At 42.5% G+C, this 20,879-nt stretch overlaps 1 protein-coding gene across 4 annotated transcripts in view; it reads right to left on the bottom strand.

Annotated features, from left to right (window-relative positions):
* BACH2 (BACH transcriptional regulator 2) overlaps positions 1-20,879 on the bottom strand; it is a 271,810-nt gene that overhangs the window by 136,931 nt on the left and 114,000 nt on the right. For 2 of the 4 annotated variants that reach the window (XM_077812823.1, XM_077812825.1), the window contains one exon: positions 7,127-7,213. The exons of the other annotated variants lie outside the window; for them this stretch is intronic. The gene's annotated coding sequence lies outside the window, so the exon portion shown is untranslated. The remainder of the gene's footprint in view (positions 1-7,126; positions 7,214-20,879) is intronic. 4 annotated transcript variants of the gene reach the window in all.

Here is a 20,879-nt window from a genome sequence, read left to right on the forward strand (position 1 = left end):
TAGCAGCCTGCTCCTTCAGCATTTGTGTCTCCAGAGGGGGGCGGGACCCAATCCCTCCTGGCAGCCTCAGGGGAGGGACCACTGCTTTGCCCCTCCCCACCCCCATTACTGCCCAGGAGGCTGTGGCAGCAAGAAAAGCCCCTGGTGGCTGCATTCGGCCACGGTGGAGGCATTTGAGAAACGCTGGATTAGAGTATCCCTCATAGCGCCATCTCTCTGAAAGCCTCCAGGACACTGGCATTTTGTGTAAAGATAGCGGTTTGATATTGAGGCATGGCAGATCTGGAAATCCTCAGCCCAAAAGGACTCTCTCCCTCCCAGCTGAAGTCAAGAACAGAACTGTCAAGGCAGCAACTTGCTCCCTTTAAAACTATTCCCTGGCTGACAGAAGTCTAGTCAACCAAGGAGAATCCACCCCTCTCACCTGGATATTTGAGAATGAACTTGGCTCAAGGTCATTCCCAGTTCCCTGAGCATCTGGGTAAGTCACAGGCTCTCCAAGTGGGAAAGAAGCAGTCATAAGCAGTAGCAAAATTTCGCTTTAGGCAGTGCACAGTCATGGCTAATGGGGAACCAACTTCTTAAAATATGGTCAGCTTTGTTGCTATGCAGCTCAGGAGTCCAGAGGAGCTGCTGTAGACTAGCAGCAATGGAGGCTGCTTTCTGCTAGCTATGGCCCCAATGAAGTATACTGATTGTGCTTACTACTTTCTCCCTGCTTTCCACTCATTCTGCTTCAACCCCATGCAAGGCCAACTATCATGGCGGCTCAGTCAAATCACACTCCCCTGTTGGCCTGAGGGATCACTGGAGAAATACACAACATGCTGACTCCACAATGTTTGTCAGCTCCGGCCAGCACAGGGTTTAGAGGTAATGCTCGAGTCTAAAACGCAGATGCCCTACTAGCAATCGCTAAACTCCAGGGCCAATCTCAATGTACAGTGTTAAACTGCAATTATGATTCTTTAAACATTCAGCCTAGTGATATGTGGTGAATCTTTAAACACATCACTGGCTCCCACTGAGTTGATTAACTGGATAAATGACCATGGTCAAAAGACATGAAGATGGGTCCAAATTTAACCTGTGTGGAACAGAGTGCGAAATCTCATTCAAAGTACTGGACCAAATGAAAAGCTACAATACAAACAAAGGTTTTGTTTTACTCTTTCAACAGACAGACAAAAATTCTTCTAAATTTTGTCATTTGGCTTAAGTAGCAACATGCAGTAGATTAAACAGTGGTAATGGGTTCTACAGCTGCCAGACAAATCTATGAGTGTGCCAACATATGTATTTCCAATCCTGAGTTCAGGGAGAACCTACAAAGATACTGACCATACCACTAAATGTAAAATCCACATCCAAATCCAGGTTCAAGGAAGGTATTTGGATCTATTTTGTATAACAAAATAACAAATCTTTCTACCAAACACTTCAGTTCAGCAGGTTCTCTGTACAGTATTTTTTTATTTAACAATATTCTACTTCTATAGCAGGCGTGGCCAAACGGTCGCTCGTGAGCCAAATGCAGCTCTTTAAAGTCTGGCTCCTGGAGCTCCCATGTACACCCCAATTCTCCACCTACAAAACTGGTTGGGGGTGGGGAGCTTGGGGCTTCTGCCCTACGGTGGGTGGTAGGACTAGGGGCTTCTACCCTGTGGTGGGGTGGTGTAGTCCTGCAGAGACGGTAAGGACTTTAGCCCCAGGGCAGGTTGTGCATGTCTTGTGGCTCTCAAACTTCTGAAGATTATTGTATACATCTTGGAGGGTCAGTAAATTTGGCCACTCCTGTTCTATTACATCTGCGTTTATTAACTTACTATTCTAATTCTTTAGATATTTTATTATAAATGCTTTATATATCATCCACTCACACGTCGCCAAAATAAATATCCTTTGGAGCAGTAAACATTCCACCAGGAATTACTTTAACAAGCGTTATGAATATGCATTGCTTTTATTTGATTTTATTGTAAACTGTATTTAATAAAAAGCTCTGGATCTCGATTACTTCCTTTGTAGAATATTTACTATTGGTGCACCAGTCTTTCAAAGGGAACTGAATGCTCTTTAAATAAATCAATCAATAGCCTACTTTGCTCTTATATAGCGATTTCCATACCTGGATCTGAAAGTGCTTTACAAAGTCTATAAAAGCCCCATATTACGCACACGTTAAACCAACAGAGACTTGCCCACAGTCATGCAGTGAAAATAGAGTAGAGTGGCTTGGCTTGACTAATACAAGACCCTTGGATACCATGGTGATGAGAGCAGCACAAATACATAAGAGTGAGAGAAGCAGTAAGAGAACGCAAGTCTTATCTCCCAGCACCTCTAGAGCATGTACAGCTGCTCCTTTCAAAAGTTAGCCTCGAAAGAGCTTTCTGTACCTTTTGTATCATTTGCTTAAATGCTAATTTGGAGCTTCTTACAGCCATATTGCTCAGTTTATCCACACCCCATCATGCCTCTAGGAGCCGCAGTAAAAAAAAAGGTTAATACTTGTCCTTTTTTTCCATTGGCAGATGGAGCACCCTGTTACAAAATGATGAGACTCTCCACACTTAAAATGTGACCTACTGGTGTCACAGAGCATTCTAAATATGTCAGTGTATTGTGTAAAAGCAACCATGCCATTTAGTACAATTCCACTGGTGTAGACCACACACCATTCTACTTTTTTTTAAATATTAGATGACCTCAAACGTACCAACATCCTGTCTTACCTAATACTTCTAACAAGTTCTATCAAATGCCGTGACCGAATCAGACAGCACTACAGGCAATGAAATCATTCACTAGGAATTCATTTTTTAATCCAAAAATTAGATGTGCCAGACAGTTCTGACATGGTTTATTGTACAGCCTGAGGATCACACGGGCTCTACCAAAAGGAATCTAAATGACTGCTGAAGACAAAGCGTATTTACACATACAATAAATAGATAAAATTGCGGTCTGCACTTTGTTTCAGGTTTCAAAGCTGACTTCCGGCCACCGTTCAGAGAAATATTTTGCATTTCAGTTTCTGAGTCACCAATTTCAGCAAGTGCACTGCCTGGAATTACTAAGAATAGGAGCTGATCAAAATATTGCAATTTGATTCAGAAAGTTCTTTTAAATTGCAACACAGGAACTTTTTAAGTGATGACTGGACAAAGAAATCATTTTTGGGCAGATACAACCGTGGGGAAAACAAAGATAGAAGATAAAACCATCTTCCACAAAAAAGTCGAGCTTTCCATTGGAAGTATAGGGCAGTGTCTAGTGTTATTCAGAAATGTTTGGTAGCCTTTTCCTAAAAGCTGCTTTCACTCTCCTGGTTAAGAAATATAAAACAAAATGTACACTCCAGAAACAAATCTGAAACACGGAGGAACGAAAAACATTCCTGAAAAGAATTTGCTACGAAACTGAAATTCGGAGACCGCCGCAGTGTTGTGTCTAAGTTGAGTCATCAGTTCCCTTTACACCCTAATAATCGTCGGCACTTTGATCAGAATGACTGATCTAAATGCTACTTTGTATTTGTATTTTTAAGAGCTTCCCTATGTAAACAAGCGCTCTGTCATCTTGCAGACAGGGTTACATTTGTGGAATCATGGGGAACATCTGTCAGAAACAGATATCGCTCTCTTTAGTCAACCTAGCATATTCTGAATCACTTTAATTGTGGTACAAAAAAGGTAGCCCAAAACAGGTCTATTATCATGGCAAGATTATGCCACCACCTCTAAGTGTTATCAGCATGATCTTACTGTACTTTCCTTGGACAGTGTGCTATTAATATTAAATTTAAAGTCTCCATGCAGGAACTCCTCTGGAAAATAGCTCATGGGAGCGTGGAAGGACCTCTGTTCCCTTCAGCCCCACAGTGAAACCAGTTCTGCTAGCAAAAGACAAGGAAAGAAAAAGAAAATTATTTAACACATTTTAGAGCAGGGAGGGACTGGACTCTCACCTGTTAACATAAGGAGCAGCTCTATAGGGTCGTAGCAGTTGTTCATAAGAACATAGGAATGGTCTTACTGAGTCAGAGCCCAGTATTCTCTCTTCTGACAGCGGCCAGTGCCAGATGCTTCAGAGGGAATGAACAGAACAGGGCAATTTATCGAGTGATCCAACCCGCCATCCAGTCCCAGCTTCTGGCAGTCAGAGATTTAAGGATACCCAGAGCAGGAGATTACATCCCTGACCATCCTGACTAACAGCCATTGATGGACCTATCCTCCATAAACCTATCTAGGGTTGTTTTTTTTAAACCCAGTTATACTTTTGGCTTCACAACATCCCCTGGCAACAAGTGCCACAGGTTGACGGTACGTTATGTGAAGAAGTACTTCCTTTTGTTTGTTTTAAACCTGCTGCCTATTTCACTGAGTGAACCCTGGTTCTTGTATTATTTGAAGGGCAAAATAACACTTCTTTTAGTCACTTTCTCCACACTAGTCATGATTTTATAGACTTCTATCATATCCCCCTTTAGTCGTCTCTTTTCTAAATTGAACACTCCCATTCATTTTAATTTGCCCTCAAATGGAACCTGTTCAAGACCCCTTATCATTTTTTATTGCTTCTCTGTACTTTTTCCAGCTCTAATTATCTTTTTTGAGATAGGGCTACCAGAATTGCAGGCAGTATTCCAGGTGTGGGCACAACATGGACTTATATAGCGGCATCATATTTTCTGTCTTATTATCTATCCCTTTCCGAGTGGTTCCTAACGTTCTGTGAGCTTTCCTGACTGCCATTGCACCTTGGGCAGATGTTTTCAGAAAACTATCCACGATGATTCCAAGATCTTTTTCTTGAGTGGTAACAGCTAATTTAGACCCCATGATTTTGTATGTATAGTTGGGATTATGTTTTCCAATGTGCATTACTTTGCACTTATCAACACTGAATTCCACCTGGCATTCTGTGGCCCGGTCACCCAGTTTTGTCAGATCCCTTTGTAACTCTTCGCAATCTGCTTTGGGCTTAAAATTCTTTTGTTCCATTTGTGATGCTTTCTAGGAAAGTACCTTTGTCCCAAGCAAGCATGGGAACACCATGGTGCTCGTGCTGGGAGCTGGTGTAATGGCCTTTCTGTGGCTGTTGTTGATGGAGGAAGCACAGGCACTCTGCTCAAACTACATCATCTAGCATCCATGGAGTAGCACTTTCATACAAAGACATGTTCTTGGCTAACTTAGGAGAAATGAATTAGACTACTGACAGGATAAGTGGGATAATTCAGGAAATGTGAATTCCTATACCAGGAATGTATTTGTAACAATTACATTTGGTGCAATGTCATACCTAGGTAATCATCTATACAACAAAAGAGGGACAATACTATGACTCATTTTCTAAATACAAGGTTCCAACATAGCAAAGGACCCCTCCATTTTGCTACGCCAACCTGCACTTTAGAAATCCTCCAGTGGGAGAAACATTTGTGGTGAAGCCTGCATGTATTTTCCTAGTGGCAGTAGCAGAACGGAACCAAATCATCCTAATCTCTGATTCTAGTCAGCTTCTTTCTTTTTCTCCTGCCAGGACAGCTGCATGTAGGAACAGCAGAGGTACATGATCAATCAAGGAGAAAGAAAGAACCAGACTGGGGTTGGGGGGGGGGAACCTACGGGGAAGAGACACCAACAGTGAGGAGAGGGGGAGGATACTGGGTGGTCCACCAGTGCCTACAGGCACCACATATTAACTCAGGACTAAATGCAGTCTTTGTCGCTCCTAAGGCCAGTAAGATCTAGGAGTATTAATGAGAGTGTACACTGAGCCTTTAAGAGGTTGCACTTTACGTTCTCTATAGTAACATATCCTCAAATGGATGATGGAAGGAATCAGTATTGATGGGCTATAGAGGGAGCCATTTCCAGCACTTCATAGTAAGGCTTTGAGGGATGAGAACAACATAATATTAAGAGCCTGTGAAAAGAAAAATGAGCATGAAACAAAAAAGGGGTGGCACTGAAATTAAGAGGGGAAAGGAAGAGACAGTGCATAGAAATAAGAGGAGAAGCAAAGGCAGGAACAAGGAGGGTCCTGGAGCAGGTAGAGAAAATACACAAAATTCAAAAGGAGTAGGTGTGGGGAAAGGAGAAGGCAGAGATGAACAAAGCAAAGAGGAAAAAGACAGGTGACTTGTTGGCTGGAAACTAATAAAATGCGTCCGAAAAGTGTAGTTTCTCTTTTTGAAAAATGCTTGGATGGGAACACAAGGGTATTTCAATAGAAACATGTAATGAGTATGTATGATGGGAAAACATCTTAATGCATGCTCTTATTCGAGCCCTTTAACATAGCAGATAACTGGAGACTAAAGCTGGTTAATGAAAGAAAGCTATGACGAGATTATAAGATGGCTTCTCATATAAACTCTATTTAAAAAATCATGTTTATAACCACACATTTATTTAGACAAACTTAAAATCCAGTGGGTAGCTTCAATCTTCAAACTTTCATTTAGGGATTCCTAAAGGGGATCTTTCATATTTTACCTGAGGACATTACAATAGTTCACTTACTTTCAACTAAATTTGGAAGGAAATGGATGGAAACATTCCCATACTGGAGGTAGGAGACAGATCATGCTGGCCAGATCCGAAAATGGACTGTGCATCTAATTAGTTCCCTGTATCAGTATGGACAACCAGGTTTAGCAAAACACAAAACAACAGGGCTTTTTGACCCTGACTTCCATAAAGTGTTTGAAGTTTATTGCCCCAAGATACAAAGTAAACTAAAAAGAAAGCAAGAGTAAAAAAGGAACAGGGATTAAGGAGGAGGTACAATGATTTTGGAATTCAAGCAGGCATGCAACATAGACTTAGGAGCGGGCTTCAAGAAAGCATTGCCAACACTAACAAAACCTTTCCAGTCTAGCGCTGCATACCAGTGGGTGGTGTACAAACATATGTAAATGTTAACTTTGCTGTAGGATAGGTAGGCAAAATTTGAGGTGAGTAATTGTGTCTGTTGTGGTTCCTGTTTAGTTTATTTTGCAACAACTCCTAAATATCATGATAAAAAAAAGTAAGGGCACTGGAGAACAAAACAAAATCATTCCTTATAAAGACGAGAACAGATAAAGGCAGTTAAAAATAATTAATGCTACCTTGTAATCTCCCTCTGCTTCTCCATATCGATGTAATTCAAACAAAAAACAAGAGTACAGTATTCTCTCTCCCCATCCCACTTCCTCCTACATGGAAAAGGAAAATGTGAAGATTTTAAAAAATATATACATACCAACTGTGCCACAGTGATGAAGTCTTCTATTACTTTCAAGTTGCTCAGTAATTATCAATATGGATTAATCTTGTATCAAAATGCATTCTGAAATAGTTTAATTTTTTTCACTTGAAATTCTCAAGTAAAGAATCACACAACCTCACTACTGTTGGTGAAAGAGCCCCTTTCTTTGTATTTTAAATAATTGTTTATTATTGTGATAGCGCCTAAAGAGTGTCAGGCACCCCCCTGCCACACACACCAAAAAGCTGTTCTCTGACCCAAAAAGTTTACATTGGCCACATGAAAAACCTGAGGGTTTCTCTCTCCCTTTTCAACTCTCAATCTCTTCTCAAATCCCACCTGAAAAACCTACCCATTAATTTTCTTCTCATTCTACTATTACTTATCATTGTAGCTCTGTTTTTTAATTACATGAAGGTGTTTAGGGTAGAATTTGTATGGTGGATGTTGTACAATGCAATATTGTAGTGTATTATTGTTCATGGAGCCAGTGGGCAGGACCCAAAAATACCACATCACTAGGCACAAAAGTCTCTCTCTTTCTCTTTGCCAAATAGTATTTCAGACAGAAAATTCCATCACTTCTCCTTAAGTTCTGCAAGCCGAACACTTATTCAGTGCTCCCTTTGACTTTCAGATAAACAAAATCCTACTGTATCCGATGCTGGACATCTGTGTACATTAATGGAAAACTAATGAGTACTTAGGTAAAGAAGCCCTCCTTGATTATTGTACACATGGGTATAAAAGCAGGAGTAAATCTGCCAACAAATGTTTCTATGCAAAAACTGGCATAAGACAGCTTCCTATTTGGTAAATAGTAAGAGGAAGTTCTCAATAAATATTTGTTTCCCCATATTTATTTTTTCTACTCAGGTTTAGGTAAGACAAGAGGATGTTTTATGAGTAAGCTGATCTCAGAGTTTATCCAGTCTATATAATTTGGTCCATAACATAACAGGGCTTCTGGTCTCAGAGATGCACTATGGATTCTATTGCCATCATAAAGAAACCAGACAAACCAGTTCACTTCTCCTTTTATTTTACAATCACCTGAAGGACGTATTGTAATGGAAGAGTTAGTCATGTATTTTAAAGAATCCTTATTGAGGTTTCAGGGACAAACCATCCCATGTGTAGAAAGAATACTAAATATGGCAGGCTTAAAGTAAAATCCTTGCTGATCTTAAACACAAAAAGGAAACTTACAAGAAGTGGAAGATTGGACAAATGACCAGGGAGGAGTATAAAATTATTGCTCAGGCATGCAGGAGTGAAATCAGGAAGGCCAAATCACACTTGGAGTTGCAGCTAGCAAGAGATGTTAAGAATAACAAGAAGGGTTTCTTCAGGTATGTTAGCAACAAGAAGAAAGTCAAGGAAAGTGTGGGCCCCCTACTGAATGAGGGAGGTAACCTAGTGACAGAGGATGTGGAAAAAGCTAATGTACTCAATGCTTTTCTTGCCTCTGTCTTCACGAACAAGGTCAGCTCCCAGACTACTGCACTGGGCAGCACAGCATGGGGAGGAGGTGACCAGCCCTCTGTGCAAAAAGAAGTGGTTTGGGACTATTTAGAAAAGATGGACAAGCACAAGTCCATGGGGCCGGATGCACTGCATCTGAGAGTGCTAAAGGAGTTGGCAGATGAGATTGCAGAGCCAATGGCCATTATCTCTAAGAACTAATGGTAATCGGGGGGAGGTCCCGGACGACTGGAAAAAGGCTAATTTAGTGCCCATCTTTAAAAAAGGGAAGGAGGAGGATCCGGGGAACTACAGGCCAGTCAGCTTGACCTCAGTCCCTGGAAAAATCATGGAGCAGGTCCTCAAGGAATCAATTCTGAAGCACTTAGAGGAGAGGAAAGTGATCAGGAACAGTCAGCATGGATTCACCAAGGGCAAGTCATGCTTAACTAATCTAATTGCCTTCTATGACGAGATAACTGGCTCTGTGGATGAGGGGAAAGCAGGGGACGTGTTATTCCTTGACTTTAGCAAAGTTTTTGACACGGCCTCCTACAGTATTCTTGCCAGCAAGTTAAAGAAGTATGGGCTGGATGAATGGACTATAAGGTGGATAGAAAGCTGGCCAGATCGTCGGGCTCAATGTGTAGTGATCAATGCCTCCATGTCTAGTTGGCAGCTGGTATCAAGTGGAGTGCCCCAAGGATCGGCCCTGGGGCCGGTTTTGTTCAATATCTTCTTTAATGATCTGGAGGATGGCGTGGATTGCACCCTCAGCAAGTTTGCAGATGACACTAAACTGGGAGGACAGGTAGATACGCTGGAGGGTAGGGATAGGATACAGAGGGAGCTAGACAATTAGAGGATTGGGCCAAAAGAAATCTGATGAGGTTCAACAAGGACAAGTGCAGAGTCCTGCACTTAGGATGGGAGAATCCCATGCACCACTACAGACTAGGGACTGAATGGCTCGGCAGCAGTTCTGCAGAAAAGGACCTAGGGGTTACAGTGAACAAGAAGCTGGATGAGAGTCAACAGTGTGTCCTTGTTGCCAGGAAGGCTAATAGCATTTTGGGATGTATAGGTAGAGGCATTGCCAGCAGATCGAGGGACGTGATCATTCCCCTCTATTCGACATTGGTGAGGCCTCATCTGGAGTACCGTGTCCAATTTTGGGCCCCACACTACAAGAAGGATGTGGAAAAATTGGAGAGAGTCCAGCAGAGGGCAACAAAAATGATTAGGGGACTGGAACACATGACTTATGAGGAGAGGCTGAGGGAACTGGGATTGTTTAGTCTGCGGAAGAGAAGAATGAGGGGGGATTTGATAGCTGCTTTCAACTACCTGAAAGGGGGTTCCAAAGAGGATGGATCTAGACTATTCTCAATGGTAGCAGATGACAGAAGGAGGAGTAATGGTCTCAAGTTGCAGTGGGGGAGGTTTAGGTTGGATATTAGGAAAAACGTTTTCACTAGGAGGGTGGTGGAGCACTGGAATGCGTTGCCTAGGGAGGTGGTGGACTCTCCTTCCTTGGAGGTTTTTAAGGTCGGGCTTGACAAAGCCCTGGCTGGGATGAACTACCAGCACTGACACTTTTGTCATTAGCTTTCTTCTGTTCTGCTCTATATTGAGTCTTAAAGCATGTTCATCACCTTGTATCTGAGCACCTTCCAACAGCACATTACACAGTGTGACTACACTTCTTTCACGTGTTGTTTGTTCTCTCATCCTCCCTCTGTCTTAGTTATGAGTCATTTGTCTGGCCTCTGTGAATCAGTGCTGCCAGTCTTCACAGGAGTGGGGTTTTGGAGCAGCCTGTATTACAGTGTGAACAACTGAGTGGGAAGTAGTGGAGAGTTAGAGGGAAAGTAGAGATCTTAGTCGAGTAAAGCTCAAAAAACTTGGTGCTAGATTAGCTGTCCATTGCTGTTTTAGTACCACACACTTACTGGAAGTAACCAGTTATTAAAGTCATTTAAGGCTTGTCTACATGGAGCAGCAACATGCACTATAAGGGTTTGATTTCTGAAGTGCACAGATGTGTTGTGCATTAATTGGTCCATGTAGACCCTCGTAGTGCGCACTAGTGCGTTTTAATGTGGTGCTGTTTGAGACAGTACTATGCTAAAGGGCACTTGAGAACCTTTAGAGCACACCAGCAGGGTCTACACGGACCAGTTAATGCACAACGTATGAATTCACTCAGAAATCACATTCCTGTTAGGCACATTACCCCGCTGTGTATACAAGCCCTGATCTGCACACTGAAAAAGTAATTTTCCTCTGTAAATCAGGAAGGGTACTATTTAACATGGGATAACTGATAGCCAAGACTCGACATATTTATCCAGGATTGGAGATCAATAAAGTTTCATCTTGCTGGAGAGCAAGAAGAATAGGAGAAGTGTCTGGGGATGAGGACAGTTGTTTCCTGCTTTTTTCAGTAACGAATTTACTGTATGTAATCTGATGCCTGCAAATTTTTGGCTAGATAGCCACAACTTGCGCATCATGCCTCCAAGTGGGAGAGTTACTGTTTTTTTTTAAATTTAACCATTTTAAATGGAGGTAGAGACTGGTGACTGAAGCATGTTGCTTAATATTCTTAAGTCACCAAAAGAATCATAGAATATCAGGGTTGGAAGGGACCTCAGGAGGTCATCTAGTCCAAACCTCTGCTCAAAGCAGGACCAATCCCCAACTAAATTCAAGCGGTGGGGAATCCCTAAGATAGCTACAAACTGAATTTATTGAATAGAAACATGTCTTTTCTCTTATTTGAGAATTCTCTTTCTTCAGACTTGGAGGTTTGGAGAAAACAAATGGATTAGATCCAGGTGCCTGCTCCAAACCTCCACCTCTCCCTCCCTGGGTCTCATGCTGAATCTTTATTAGCGTAAATCAGGAGTTGCCCAATTGAAGTCAATGGAATTGCACCAGTGTCAAAGTTCAGAATTAGGTTCGCTGGATCATTCTGATTAAAGAGAAATGGACAAGGTTTCCCTTTCCTTCTCCTTCAGTGGTATATAAGCATTTGCGGAAGTGCTCTACTGAATTGGGGCCCAACTGAGTAATAAAGCAAAAAAGTAACATGGTGCTAGGAACAAAGTGTGGAGCAATTATAGAGGAGTGCTGGCCTATTAGGTGGGGCAGAGCTTTAGGAGGCTGAAGGAAAAGACAGCGAAGTGACTTGATGAGAAAAATGTCCATGCATCATAGTAACACAGCGAGGCAGGAAGAGCCAGACTGAATGCAGTTCAGAGACAGGGGATAAATACGAGGAAGGAGGAGCTGGAAGTGGCAAGAGACAAGGGATGAGTCCCAGGCTACCATGCCTGCAGGCTACAGAGCATGATGTGTGTGGAAAGGAGAGATCTCTGAAGGAAAGAGAAGTGATAGACATAGTCAATAGGAGGCAGCTGGAGGTCAGTGAGGATGAGAATATAGAGATGTAAAAACCATAAATGGTAGACAGCTTAATAGAGGCAGAGGAGGAGCTCATGAAGGAGCAGAATGAGGGATGGAGGAGTAGCAGGAGATAGGAATTTAAAAAAGACTTGTGGTAGAAGAGTAAGGAGGTGTGGCAGAGATGGGAGGGCAGTGTGGGTCTGTGCCAGGAACCAGGATTAGGACGACGGATATCATCAGCAGCTAAAAGGAAGTTTCAGAAGAGCAGGTGAATAGAAGATTTGTGAAAGTGAAGAGGGGAAAGCAGTAGAAATGTGGGAGAACAGGAAGAAATAAATCTAGTTAATAAGAGCAGTGACTGGGTGATGGATGGGAAAGATGTAGACATGGAGATTGGAAAAGAACAGAAGGAGAAGAGGAGATGGAAAAAAAAGGATAAAGGAGCATGTAAGAAGGGAAAGAGCTGCTGTGCTGTAATCAGAGGTCAAACAAAAATGTCCCTCCAAGCTGAGCATGAGCCTGCCTGCAATTCTGGGCCCTGACTGTAAAGTAGCCTTCCTAGTATTTTGGAGAATGAAGCACTCTAAACATTCTGTACTCTCTTCTAAAAGAAAAAGTACTCAAGCACTTGGGGGAGAACTGTCACTAACAGGTAAAATTGCATATCAAAGGCACTTTACATATAATTTCTGACTCCTTAATCAGAATTAGCATGAGAACTGTGTTACATTCATATCAAAATCTCCAAAATGAGTATTTGCTTAGCAGAGGCTGAAAAGGGGAACAGAGAGGTTGAAAGGCCAGCTGACCCACTTAATTTTTATTCAAGATAAGTTTTAAGCTCTTATGACTGCTACTAAAAGGACACTACTGCAAATGTGTGGCCTGCCAGAAGGTCTTGAAGATGATGACCTGGCATCCTTTTTTGTTTCCTTCCTGAATTACTGGAGTTCATCTTTGAGAGATCATTCAGTTTCAAAGCTGTCTTCACCTCTGCCAGACTTACTACTGTCTTAATACACAGAGATATCCATGTGCAATCCAAATACTGTGAATGGCTACGTTTTTGGCATGTGTGCATATGTAAGTATGTGAGTATCCAATGGATACAGATGACTCAGAAAACTATGGAGAGAAGGTGATGGCGGAAGCAAAGCAGGGCAATGGGAAGACGAGGGCTGAGAGCAGCTGACGCTTAAAATGGCCGTCGCTACATGGTAGCATCTAGTTCTTTTTAAAAAAAGAATTTGTGTTACTAGAAATCTGGTCAAATGGTGGGAATTTATGTACAAGTTATTTGGAGAATCACCTCCTCCACCCCTAAAATATTGAAATTCAGGAGGAAGAGGTTACTTACCTTGTACAGTAACTGGAGTTTTTCGAGATGTGTCCCACTATGGGTGCTCCATATCAGCATGTGCATGCATCTGTACACTCTTGTTCAAAGATATTTATCCATGGTCTACACCCTAGACACCCTCATGCTCTGGTATGAGGTATATGGGGGGGCAGACTACTGCCTCTCCAGTTCCTTCTCACCCACGAAAGTCCAGTGAGAGACTGAGGCAGGGGAGAAGGAGAGCGGGCAATGGAGCATGCATACAGATACACATCTTGAAGGACTCCAGTTACTGTACAAGGTAAGTAACCTCTACTTCTTTGAGTAGTGTCCTTTACCATGTCAGGAGATTCCCGAGCAGTACCTCCATTACAGAGGAAGGTGTTGAAGTGGCAGATTCAGTATAATTTATAGCATCACCAAAGCCACATCATCTCTGGAAACAGTCAAGAGAGCATAATGCTGGGAAAATGTGTGCAACAAAGACCAGGTGGCTGCCCTGCAGATATCTGAAACAAGTATATTTTTCAGGAAGGCAACAGAGGTAGACTGAGCCCTGATGGAGTGAACAATTACTATCAGAGGGGGATGAACCCCTGAGACTTTGTAACAGGACAAGATGCATCCTGCAACCCATTTAGACAGTCTTTGGGAGGAAATCAGATGCCCTTTCATTTGTCCTACAATTGAGATGAAGAGTGTAGGGAAAGTCCTAAAGGGCCGAGTCTAGTTGAGGTAACAGGCAAAGGATCTTTCAACATCTAGTGCATGGAGGCTTGTTTCTTCCTTTGAAGAATGAAGCTTGGGATAAAACACTCCCACCAGAGAGCCAACTAGGAGCCACGCTTTGAGGTGAAGCACTGAGAGATTGGGATGGGTGATGGATCTTGACTCCTGGATGAGGAGATTTGCTATTAGGGGAAGACAGAGGACTGGTTACAGGGGCATACGAACTACAGCTCTGCAAATGACACTTGGCTTGGGCATGCTGGTGCTATGATGGCTATGAATATCTCTTGTTTCAATTTGTTCAGGACCTTGTGCAGGAGAAGCATGAGGGGAATAAATATATAACAATATACAAGGCTAAAGAATGATCAGGGTGTCTTTCATTGATTTGTGGCCGCTCCTTTCCCTCGAGCAGAATCATCTGCACTTCAGACTGGATGGAGTTGCAAAGACATCTATCGCTAGATGAACCCAAGACAGACATTTCTTTCTGAATACCTCGTTATTCAGCTTCCACTTTTGGTCAGTGCAGAAGTGCCTGCTAAGGGAGTCCACCACTATGTTCTGTCATCCTGTTAGATAAACCACTGAGATCTCTATGCAGCGTGATATGCCCCAATTCCATAGTTTTACAGATTTGGTGCAACAGGACTAGGATCTTGCTCTTCCTTGTCAACTGATATAATACATTGCTGCTCCGTTATCTAGCACTACTCTGATTGGGTGGCCCCTGTTATGGGGTAGGAAGTGCTGGCAAGTGTAGTGAACTGCTTTGAGCTCTAGCATGTTGATATAGAGGATCACCTCCTCAGGTGCCCATTTGCCCTGAGCTGTGAGGTTATGGGAATGAGAGACCCAGTTTATCAGGGAAGTATTGATGGTGATGATGATCCTCATAAGAAGAGGCTAAAGGAATGGAACTCCCACGCGCGTTTTTTTGCATTTCTCCACCAATCTAAAGAATCAAGGACTTTCTGAAGTACGGACAGCTGTTTGGATAGATTGTGCTTGCTGGGGATGTAGACCGTTCTCAGCCAGGCTTGACATCAAGTGCGTAGTCTTGCTAAGGGTGTCACAACTGTACAGGCTCCCATATGGCCCAGAAGTTGTATGCAAGCCCTTGCTGCATTTCATGGGCTTTGCTGTATTGTTGAAACAAAGTTAGACATTGTGGCAAAACTGTCCTTAGACAAGTACACCTTGTACTTGTAGCAGAAGAGTGATCCTGATGAAGCCTGTGTGTTGAGCGGGCATGAGAGTAGAACAGTGAATCGAGGCTTAGTGAGTGGAACAGAGCTAGGGCTTTGCTGGTTGCTATCTGTGCCTTTAGAAACGAGCAACCTTTCAAGAGCCAATTGTCCAGGTAGGGAAAGGCAATTATCCCCATCTAGCGAAGACTGGCTGGGGCGGCTGACAGGACCTTGGTAAAGACCCTTCGGGCAGCGGAGAGGTCGAAAGGTAGGACATGATACTGGTAGTGCTCCCTGCCTACCACAAAACTTATGAATAGTGTGCGTGAGGGATGTATGGTAATATGAAAATAAAAGAGTCCTGAAGCTTGATGGAGACAAACCAATCTCCTGGATCCAGAGAAGGAATTATCTTTGCTAGGATTACCATTCTGAGCCACTGAGCACAGACAAGCGTGTTTAAGTCTTGAGGTCTAGAATTGGTCTTCTTCCTCCATTTTTCTTCAGGACTGGAAAGTACCAAGAACGGAACCCTTTGCCAATGAAAATCGGTGGAACAGGTTTGATTCCCCCTAGGGTTAGGAGGGATTGTGCCTACTGCTTCAGGAGCTCCTTGTGAGAAAGATTCCTGAAGAGGAACAGGGACAGGGGATGAGCGGGTGTTAAGGAGCTGAACTGGATGGAATAGCCTGTGGAAATCACCTCCAGGATCCATCTATCTGAGACAATGAGCTCCCAAAACGTAGAAAATGGGAAAGACGATCCCCATAAGGGTGGAGAGGGGAAGGGTGAAATGTAGGATCTGGAACAGGAAATAGTTCCTGACCCATGACCAATGGGTCAAGAGAGATGTTGAGAATCTCACTGACTGCGAAGTTGCTGTCGAAGACAGCCCTTTCTTAGTGAATCTGGGCTTTTTCCTGGGTGGTTCAGCTGGCCTTGTGGGCTGAAAGTCTGCAATCTGCTGTGTCTTCTTTTTCTCACAGGTGTATAGATGCCCAGAGATTATGTCACCTGGGAGTCTGAGAGAATGGAAGAACCCATCCATGGCGTTGTTAAACTCGGGACCCTCAAAAGGAAGGTCCTCGACAGCATTTTGTACTGCCTGTGGGAGATCAGAGAGCCAGGAAGCTTGGTGCACGATTACTATCATAGCCATGGAACGTGCAGCTGTGTCAGTTGCATCAAGCAAGGCCTAGAGAGACGCACTGGCAACTGTCTGGCCTTCTGTAATGAGTGCCTGAAATTGTTCCCTCTGATCCCTAGGGAAGTGTTCAGTAAAAGACAAGAACTTAGAATGGTTTGTGAAATCATATTTTGCCATCAGAGCTTGGTCACTGGCTTCTCTAAACTGCAAAGAGGCCGAGGAGTAGTTCATACAGCCCAGAAGGTCCAGTCATTTTAGCTCTTTGTCCGACAGTGTTGAATATAACTGATGTTGCTTGTTTTATTCATTAATGGCCTTGACCACCAGAGAACTTGGTGTAGGGTGGGAGAAAAAATACTCTGAGCCTTTGGGTAGAATAAAATATTTTTGTCGCTTTGTTTACATGTAGGCAGGATAGTAGCTGGAGTTTGCTATGCTGCGCATGCTGGAGCCAGCAGAGCATCATTAATGGGCAAGACATTCTTGCTCCGAGGAGACATATGAAGGATGTCCACCAGGGAACGCTGGGGTTTCTTTATTTCCTCCAGTTGAAGCTGTAAAGTGTCTGCTACACGTTACATAAGGTCTTGGAAGACTTTAAAATCATCGGGGTAAGATGGTTGGGGAAGCCTGACAACTTCATCTTGGGAGCAGGATTTGTGGAAAGGTGGGGTTTCATCTTCTTCAGGGGGTTCTTGCTCTTCTGTAGGATCCTGCTGTGCAGCAGGACCCAAAAGCTGGTTGGCTGGTGAAGTGGTTCTGGAAGATGAGTCAGTACTGGCTGAAAATCTCTCTCGCTACCTACAAAGAGCCTGGGTGGAGAGTGTGTTGATACCAGAGGATGAGTCACCACTGAAGATGATAGGGACCGAGGGCAAGTAGGCTCCGGAAAGTGAGTTAGTACTGGTGGAGAGTGTCTCTCGGTAACTGTCAGTGGTCCAGGCTCTTCCAGTGTTAGGTTTTTTTGGAATAGGAGCCTGGAAAACACTGAGAATTCTGGACAGAATCCTCAGGAGTCAATATGTTGGATGTAACTGGGGACAGTATTGAAGTACTATCATTGTGTGATGATGATTTTTGACTCAGCTCTGGAGTACTTACGTTTCAAAGGCACTGAAATCTGGTGCCGATGCCGGTGCTATTTTAAGTGACTTCTCAGTACACGGCTTCTTAGCTGGTGCTGTGGTGTCCGTACCAGAAGGAATGAAACCCTCAGCAGTACCCATATTGAGATGCAAAGTCTCCTAAGCTCGACACCAGGGGGGTGACTTTCCCCTTCTCTTGTCCCATTCTGGAGAACAGAATCTTTTCTTTTATGGTCTGAATGGTACGATAGGGCCCCTTAGGATCTTTGCTTACAACCAAAGCAAACGTTGTTGGCAGATCCAATGTATAGGGGTTGACTTGAATCCTGAAGGTCTCAGAGAGTGCTCCATCAAGAGGAGTTTAAGCTCATTCTCAACTTCTTAGATCTGCTCTTAAATCCTGAACAGATCTTACATTTGGAGGGGATGGGAGTCTCCAGGCAACCGAGGCAGCTTGAATGTCCATTGCTTCAAGGAAAAGACAGATGGCAGATCTGGCAGGTTTTGAAGCCCAAGGTCTTAAGCATAACCTGTACTCAAAGCTGGGGACTGAGGCCCAAGAAAAACAAACAAAGGCCCAAATCGGGAAAAGAAAGAAGAGAAGGGGGAGCGCCCCTTCCCCGCACAAGCTGTGCTAAACAACGGACAAAATCAGTAAAATAATTATAATAAAAGAAAATACTAAAGAATAAGGAAAAAAACCCAAGAAATGTAATATTAATCAAAATTTAACCTTTGCTATTTATTTTCTTCTGCTTACATTAGCCTCTAATCAGCCTCTTTTGCCGTCAGTTTCACATTTACTTTTATCAGCATCTCTCCCTTCTTGTACAGCCATAACTCCATTTAAATATTTTAGGGACATTTAAAAGTGGTTACATTTGCAGTTTCACAGACCTACAGTAAAAATAATTATAAAGGTAGAAACATTCATAAGGCAATAAATGGAATAAGAATGGATAAATGGAGAAAAACAGAACTATAAACTGCACATAGAGGCCTCAATTAAGCAAGTGCAAGTGGTTTATTTAATTTTATGCACGTGCATTGACTTCAGTGGGACCTAGGAAGTGCTTAACTTCTGTTCTGAACAGCAATCCTTTTCTGAATCAGGCCCAGAGTCTTGAATTTTTAAACAGACTTCCAAGCTGCAGTCCATGTAAGTAGGGTTAGGATTTCTATGTATGTGCAACAAGCTGGAGAAAGTACAGGGATTAGACCAAGGAGACAGAACACCTAGAATGTATTCTCCTGGCTCTATGACTTTAGGCAAGTCACTTAACCTCCCTGTGCCTCAGTTTATTAAACTTCCCAGTGGGTAAGAACACTTACTTATCTCTCTTTATAATGGTGTTCTGTGGTTTAACTGACATCTGAACATGTTTTGAGAGCCTTTGGTGAAAGGCACTATTATTATAAATGTGCACAGTGCTATGTTAACAAGTCATAGTTCATAACGAAAAGATTGCTCATGATGAGCTGACAATACTCAAAGAAACAATTCCCACAGAATGAATCCCTCTGCTCTTGCTTTTGGGAGGAAAGAAAATAGGTCATTGTGGCCTGCATGCAACATGCAACTCTGTAAGAAAGTTCTAAACAGTTGAGGAAATAATGCTATAATACCACAAACTTGCACAAATTCCATGTACTACATAACTGCTTATTGGGCTACAGCTAAAATATCCACAACGTATAAAGGCATCAGGAAAACACATGTGCTTTTCTGCTACCACAACCTTTCACTAGCTTGTGTGTGCAGAGCCATCAAATAACAAAATAACATGAAACTTAAAATGTATAAAGCAACTGAACAGCGGCAAAAATAACCTTCTAAAATATTTAATACCACGCTGCAGCTGAAAAAACAATTGCTTATAGAAAACACTCAACATTATTCAATAATTGGAAAAAGCTACTTGTGAAACAATTAACATTTACTTAGCTTCCGAAAAATATTGGAGGTATGTAACATTTCAGACCACTCAGAGGCTGGACAAGCAACCTTTTCATATTCTTGAATGGACATATAGTCCAACTCAAAGACATGAGATCTAAGGCTGTATTGGAATTGAGAATCAAGGTCTTCGGAAAGCTAGATTTAACGAATCATTATAATTGCTACAGCAGTACTTCTTCTGGGATACCTAGTCTGAATCTGGTTTAGGATTGAGCCGTGACTACTGCAAGGTGAGTTATATACACAACTGGATCAAAAATACAATCCAGCTTTTTACTATGAATGCCAATAAGCCTGAACTACAAGAATAAAAATATAAAATAGCATTAAACCAACTTCTATTTAAAATCGATCATAACAGCTATTTAGTATTTCTATTGCAGTAAAACCCACAGGGCCATTTAGGATCAAGGCATCCTTTTGCTAAGTGCTTTAGCAACACACAGGACAAGACAGAAGAGCTTACACTTCAAACAGACAAAAAAAATTATAAGCAAATGTCAAAAGGTACATATCTTGGTAGGTTTTTATTTTAAATATAATTTTCCACAAACAATTTCCCCACTCTATTCCGCTGTCAAGGTGCCTCAGCCAACATATTGCACCATCACACCAATGAATGGGTCCTTCTTCTACCTTGCCTCCACACAGATATAGAATCAGGCTTGGCATAGCTTTGCCAAAGTGCTCTATAGATGTACAGCGCCAATGAAATGGCTGCCTGAGGGACAGCTGGCAGACACAGCCCAATGCAGAACTGGAGAGAGGGGAAATTCTAGTCAAGCTCATCAGGACAAGCTCTATTCTTACATGAAGTGTCCAGTGTCTACACAGAGCAGAAGGGATTTTTTTTAAAAGACCTAGTCCAGAAAAAATAGACTGAACTGATCCAATGTATTTACCTCAGGAGGATGAACGACCCAGTGAACTGTTCTGGGATTCAAAACTTTTGATGTAAGACTCTACCTTGTAAGGGCTGAGTGCTCTAGCCCAATCCAGCAAAGCACTTAAAACACATGCTTAACTTCAAATGTAAGAGTCACACTTGGTAGGATTGAGTCTTAGGACATTTTACCCCCGCGCCCTTCAGCTGAGATGAGACAATTGTTGTTACAAGACCATTTTGAGAAACTTACAGTCTAAGAAGTAGTAGAAGTGTTATGAATATTTGTTGTATGCACAATAATCACAAAATGGGGGACAATGTAAATAGGAAAGGAGAAAGTATTTTTTTAATTGAAGTCATAACCACATCAAAATTGGTTCTACTTTGGAAAGTGACTTTAAA

This window comes from Eretmochelys imbricata, chromosome 3 (assembly GCF_965152235.1).
Source record: "Eretmochelys imbricata isolate rEreImb1 chromosome 3, rEreImb1.hap1, whole genome shotgun sequence".
Lineage (NCBI taxonomy): Eukaryota > Metazoa > Chordata > Testudines > Cheloniidae > Eretmochelys > Eretmochelys imbricata.